Source organism: Equus caballus, chromosome X (assembly GCF_041296265.1).
Source record: "Equus caballus isolate H_3958 breed thoroughbred chromosome X, TB-T2T, whole genome shotgun sequence".
In the NCBI taxonomy this organism is placed as follows: Eukaryota; Metazoa; Chordata; class Mammalia; order Perissodactyla; family Equidae; genus Equus; species Equus caballus.
The window spans coordinates 847,752-854,050 of NC_091715.1; the positions used below are offsets into that span (position 1 = coordinate 847,752).

At 52.7% G+C, this 6,299-nt stretch overlaps 1 long non-coding RNA gene across 1 annotated transcript; it reads left to right on the forward strand.

The window, feature by feature from the left end:
* Window positions 1-5,278: 5,278 nt before the first annotated feature.
* On the forward strand, window positions 5,279-5,835 carry LOC138921725 (uncharacterized). Its single transcript, XR_011434569.1, has 2 exons — window positions 5,279-5,548; window positions 5,662-5,835. It is a non-coding gene; the product is annotated as an uncharacterized lncRNA (long non-coding RNA).
* The last annotated feature ends 464 nt before the right edge of the window (window positions 5,836-6,299 follow it).

Consider the following 6,299-nt stretch of genomic DNA (forward strand, 5'->3'; position numbering starts at 1 on the left):
CAGCTCTCACACTCTTCCTGCTTCTCCAAATGGGGCCAAATGCAAGGGTCCCAAAGTCCTTGATGTTGACTCTCTTGCCTGATGACGCGTCGTCACGCAGATAAAAGAACATGCACGGAGTAGGTTTGCAAATGCCGCTCCCGATCATTTTTGGCGTAGAACGATCTACAGATAATTTCTTCCACGAGCCTTTTCCAGGAGTTGTGATGCTGATGCAACGGGAGAACCCAGGTTCCAGATGAGCTGTAAGAGCGATGCACGTCCAGGTCTGCGCGTGGGAGGGGTGTAAAGTCACAGAGGCACGTTCCTCACTCGGCTCCCAATCGATCATGCGCTTGCTTTACGTGGAAGGTACAGCAAATCGCTCACTCTCTGATAGACACCTTCGTCCAATGTTGTGTCAATGCAAATAATCAATAACCAATCTATAGATAAGAAAGATGGAGGGATATCTAAGGAGCTAATGTCACGGCTAGCCCAGAAGCGCTCTCTTCCACGGGGAGGAAAGCGCTCCGAAAAAGCGTGGTTTACTGCATGCTTATAAAACCATTTCGGAACAAAGAACATACATCAAGCGCGACGGGAACACAATTTTTTTTTTTTTTCCCCCGAAGTCAGAAGAAGATGTTCTGCCAGAGTTTAGCACGTACACAGCAGGTCGACTTGACCTTGGTTCTCGAGGAAGAAAAGCTTATCTTCCAAGAAATGCTGGTATCGGTGTCAGAGGAAGGGAGATATGCATCCTATCCTTCCAGAGGGCATCCCGGGCTTTGGGGAAACGTTTGAAGCAGGTGTACAAGGCATGTTCGGGGCTTGCTGTGGGCAAAATAAGTCTTAGATCGAATCAGATTGAAACCACAAAGACTTCCCCCCATAGCTCAGTCTATGAAACATCGTCTTATTCTTATTATTTTCACCAGATGGATCCCGTCGAACCCAACGTCCCCAAACATAAGGTCTGTGCTCGACGAGGGACTGATTCAAAAGGAAGCGCGAGGGCGCGCTTGAGCGTGCAATTTCGTGTCAATCATTTCTGCCATTCGCGCGGGATTTCCACGGTGCTTCAGGAAGAGCGGGACGAATAGCCTTTCCCTTCCATTCCGCGGTACTGGGGGTCTTGTCGGTCGCGCTGCCGTGCGTGGAGACCCCGTCTACTTTACGTCCATTTACGTGTCTACTTCCGCCTACTTCTGAATGTGACATTTCCTTGGGGACGCGGGCCACAAACCACAGCAGAGCTAACATCCCCCGTGGTTTTGTCACCACTCGTGACCACAGATATTTCGTTATTTTTCTAGCGCCGTACCAGAGGAGCAGATATCTTCAACTATCCTTTATGCTCAACATCAGTTCAAAGGCACTGTGGTCGTTAGACTTGGTGCTGGGCCCTTTAATTTAATATCTAAATGCATTACAGTGTTGTTTCTGTTGGTTGTGTGGTTGAGTGGCTTCTGACCCCCAGTGCCCGTGTGGACAGCAGAGGAGAGCCACGCTCAGTCTTTCTGTGCCATCGTCTCCCCCTCCGGCTCTATCAGATGATGCTCTGCTGCTATTTACAGGGTTTTCACGGCCAACGTTTTCGGAAGCGGGTGGGCAGCTCCTTCTTCCCTGTCTGTCTTGGTCTGGAAGCTCTGCTGACAGCTGTCCATCATGCGGGACCCTGCTGGCATTGGAAATCCCGGTGGCACAGCTTTCAGCATCACAGCCGCATGCAGCCGGCGCAGTATGACGACCAGCAGATGGGCGGTGTGGTTCCCTGCCCGGGAGATGAACCTGGGTCCCAGGGAGAGCACTGCATCTTCACCGCTAGGCCCCTCAGGGCTGGCCACAATGGTGTTTATGTGGCAACAAAAAAAAAAAAGCAATGATTTAGCAATTGCCCAGGTGAACTGGACCACGTCTGATAGTCGGAACAGATCATTCAGGATTTTTAAAAGTCGCCTATATATCTGGATTTTATACACGGGAGTTAATCTGGTGGGATTTGCTACATGATTTTGTGGGGAACTCTTGACTGTAGGATTGTTTGTAAAATACCAAATGTGTTTCTGGCAATAGACGGATCTTACGTTGGGGCTGAACTGTATGGTCTCGGCAGTAATTAATGTCAGTTAGCCCGGGCGTGTGTGAAAATGTGCAATTCTTTTCTATATTCACCTAAAATGGAAGGGACGTGGAAAGACTGGGTTCTTCTCTTGTCCTTTCTATACCTCTGCTTTATTCCTACGTCAGTCTCTAAGAGACCCGAGTTCCAAGTCAAGCTGGGACCATCGTGGCCGGACCCAATGGGGGACCAGTGTCCATCACTGTGGACTTCAGAGGTGGAGGGTCGAGCTCAGCTTGGCCCACAGATGGAGGCTGGGAGGCCCTCGTTTTGCAAGGGCGCCGTTAAGACTTCCCGTCTCCCCAAGAGCGTAGAGTTTTGCGGCCGTCATTCTACCCGTGCGTGAATTTTAGCCGACGCCATGGGGGTGGGAAAGCTTTGCAAGATGCAGGGGTCTTACCTCCTCGGTCAGACATGGCGCCCCGGACACCTGTGCAAAATCAGAGTCTGGTCACCAAAGGGTGGAAGGATGGGGGGGGCAACCAAAGGCGTCTGCTACAGACGTTTGCAATCAATTCCCTTGCCTGTCAGTTGTGGTCATGGTGCAGCACCCAAGAGGGGAAGAAGATTCTGGAAAAAGGCAAGCTTTGATGTGAGAGCAGGGGTCGGGGAGTGGACCCACCCCCCCAGAGGAAGACTCGGAAAAGGCTCAGGCAGCTGCTTTTGGCTACTCCTCTGAAGGGCCTGGCTTCGAGGGACGGCCTCACCCACCCAACCACCCACTGGACAAATAGCTACCGAGCAAATCAGTCTTCAGAGAAGAGGGCCAGAGCTGCGGAGATGGGAGAGGAAGCGCTGGCAGGGGCCGCAGAGGAGACAAATCCTCATGAGTGCCGTCAGTGGGTGTCACCCAAGGGATGACAGCTCATCAACTGCTTCGTAGATTCATCTGGGAGGTAACACCTGAGCCCCCTCCCGCCCCCGACCTGAGCCAATTGACAAAGTTTGGCCCTGAGGGAGCTCACGGCCTTGCCGCAAGTCAACCGTAGGTGCAGCCGGATGGCGTGGGACGTCTGCCCAGGCGGAGTCTGCACCCAGGCCGGCTGAGGTGTTGCACGGCCAGCAGTCCCACGGGCAACCTCGCCACGGTCAACATCCAGGTCGTCCACACCCGAGACCCCCTGGGCCCCCACGGCTTGCAGAGGGGGCTGCTAATCTGGAGTTTCTGGTGATGATCAAGACAATCAGACACGGTGACCTTCTTTCTTTCCATTTGCCGTTCTGTCTTGACGTGAACACAGCCACGCGTAGGCCGCCAACGGGAAGGAGACCATCGGGAAGGGTTCACTCGAAAATGGGAAAGATGAGGCCGGCTGGAGCCGTGGTCTGCTGCTCCAGGTAGGGAATTCTGCCGTCATTAACCTTCCAACTCGTCCTCCCAACCTCCCTGCTCCTGACCAGCTTCAGACACTCATCGCCTGGGCTCCCCGGCTCCGTCTTCCCAACCTTGCTACCCCCAAGGTGGGGTCCATGGACCAGCAGCCTCCGCATCCCCTGGCTTTTCATTGGAGATGCTCACGCTCCAGGATGATGCCCCCGAGGTAACAAATCAGGGTCTGCGTTTGAGCAAAGTCTCTTGATGATCCCTGAAATCATCGAAGGTTGGCCACGTTGAGATTCATCCTGGACACCCATTCCACCTCCTACCGCCATGAGCCCCTTTCCCCCGAATAAAAGAATAAAGTGAAATACCGGCTTGGGGACGTCTCCATGAGGGGCTACTCCAGGGACCCTCAGCACATTAGGGTTGACCCGTATTTCTGATGATACTCAGCTGGGCTTGAAAAATGGGGTGTTTTGACTATTTGGGGGATGTTCTGTATCCAAAACCATCCGAACAGTCTAGGCTAACACAGTGACTCTTTTCAACGGAGCTACAATATGGGGCCAGACGACCCAATTTTTCCAGAGTCACTGGACAAAATCCATGGATAAAACTTGTCCTTTTTTTTTTTTTTTTTAATTTTTTTTCAGATTCTGCATTCTTTCTTCCGTTACGTAGTTAGGATCCTCCTAATGAACAATTTTATGACATCTGTGTTCAAATTCAGTCCAGGTTCCTATTTTATAAGATATTCGAGATTTTCTATGTCGTATAAATAACGAGTGTATTTTAATTCACAGTTAAGGCACGTAGATGGATGTTTTCAAAATGCACAAGGGTAAGTGGGGTTTTGGAATTCGTTTGGAGGTAGATGGGCAAGCATTTCTGAAGGGCTCGGATCTACTCCAGGTTTTGAGGTTTGGAAAAAGCCGTGCAGGGGGACCGGAGTCTTAGCTGGAGGCCACGTGTGAGCAGCAGGTGGGCCCCGTGCATGGGTGTGCACACGTGTGTGTGTGTGTGCATGGAAGGAGTGAGCTTGATGTGGGAGTCTAGGCACAGAGAGCAGGAGGAGGGGGAAAGACGCAGAAGACGGAGATAGGAAGGAAAGAGAGGAGAGACAGACACAAATTGAGAGAGGGAGAGAGAGACGGGTGAAGGGGACATTTGTCCAGATGTGAGAGGGAAGGAAGGCTTTCCTTCTTGGCCTCATGAGAATTACGTGACTTGGGATCTCCGTAGGGGATCTGGCCCAGATGGAGGTGCCCTGTGAGTACCATATGTGCAATGGAGGCTCCCAGTGGGTACCATAGGAGTGATGGAGGCACCCAGTGGGTACCATATGTGTGATGGAGGCACCAATAGGTGTCATATGTGTGATGGAGGCGCCCAGTGGGTACCATATGTGTGATGGAGGCGCCCGCTGGATACCATGTGTGATGGCGGCCACGCTCGTGTCCACCGGACAGAGCCATCCTGGCCCCCTTGCCCCTGGAGTCATATGGAGGGTCAAGAAGGAGAAGAATAAAGGCATATTCTCTTCCTGCATCTTGAAAAAAGCGTCAGGCACACAATCTCTTCTGTGCAGAGGAGAAAAAGCACCGAAATTACCGGCGAGGTGTTTGTTGATGTCGCAGTGTCCACGTTTCTGGACCGTACCTGACCTTCTTTAGATTGGAGACATGCACGCGTGAAGACCCCGGAGTCTTCAGATGGGGAGCACGTCTTACCCATGTGAGGAACGTGCGACTTTCGTGTTGTGGAAAATAGTGGGCGGAGAGGTCAAGACGGCACGAAGGCCAAAGAAAGACGGAATTGCCCCACCCTGGAGGCCGGCTCCCCGCTGGACTCGCACGCTGATTTCCTTTCTCTGGTTACGCTCCTGTCTGGTTCCATGTTCCCGCTTTAAAAAATATCCAGCGCCGTGGCAAATCGCTCTCAGAATATAAATTTGCTGCCCGCTCTAAAACTTTTCGGTTCCTCGCTGTTTATAAAAGCCTCGAACGGAGCAGTCAGTCCTGCACCTCGTTCTTTGCGGCGAGAGAAGCCGTTTCAGAGAAGGGCAGCCCGTCTCCATGGCGACGCTGCAAGAAAACAACAGAAGGGAGGCCAGCGGAAAACCCGTGAGCTGAGCCATCAAAGCCCGGGGACATCCTGGGGACGCTTTCTGGGCGGGGGGGGGGGTGTTTCTCCTGCTTCTTTTGTAAATTCACCGCCTGCCTTGTTTGTTTTCCAGCCGGTCGGTCGGTCAGTCGGTCGTCAAGCCAACCAACCTCGCCGAAGCACCGGTGTTGGTTCCGAGCCTCAGAGAAAGCCGTTCGCCCTAAATACTAAGAAATACGTAATTTTTAACACCCAGTTCGGAGGGAAAGAGGAAGCCGAGAAACGTTGACTGGTTTTATGACTTGAAGGTGGACTTTTGTGTTTTCAGAATGGCGTCGGTGGGCTGTGTTCTTGGGACTTCTAAGGGGCAAGAGGGGAAAAGGGGATTTGAAATGGGGGAGGGCGGGCGATGCTCCCTGTGTGGGAGCTGCCCCCCTGGGCGACGGAAATGGGCCTCAGTTAGCGTGGCATGAAGATCTGTCCCCACGGGGGGCTGACTGACAAGGGCCGCTTACATCCCCCCCCAAAATCAGAGTCCCCCACCAAAATCAGAGTCCCCCCCAAAATCAGAGTCCCCGCCCCCCCAAATCAGAGTCCCCCACCAAAATCAGAGTCCCCCCCAAAATCAGAGTCCCCGCCCCCCAAAATCAGATTCCCCCCGAAAATCAGAGTCCCCGCTCCCCAAAATCAGAGTCCCCCCCAAAATCAGAGTCCCCGCCCCCCAAAATCAGATTCCCCCCGAAAATCAGAGTCCCCGCTCCCCAAAATCAG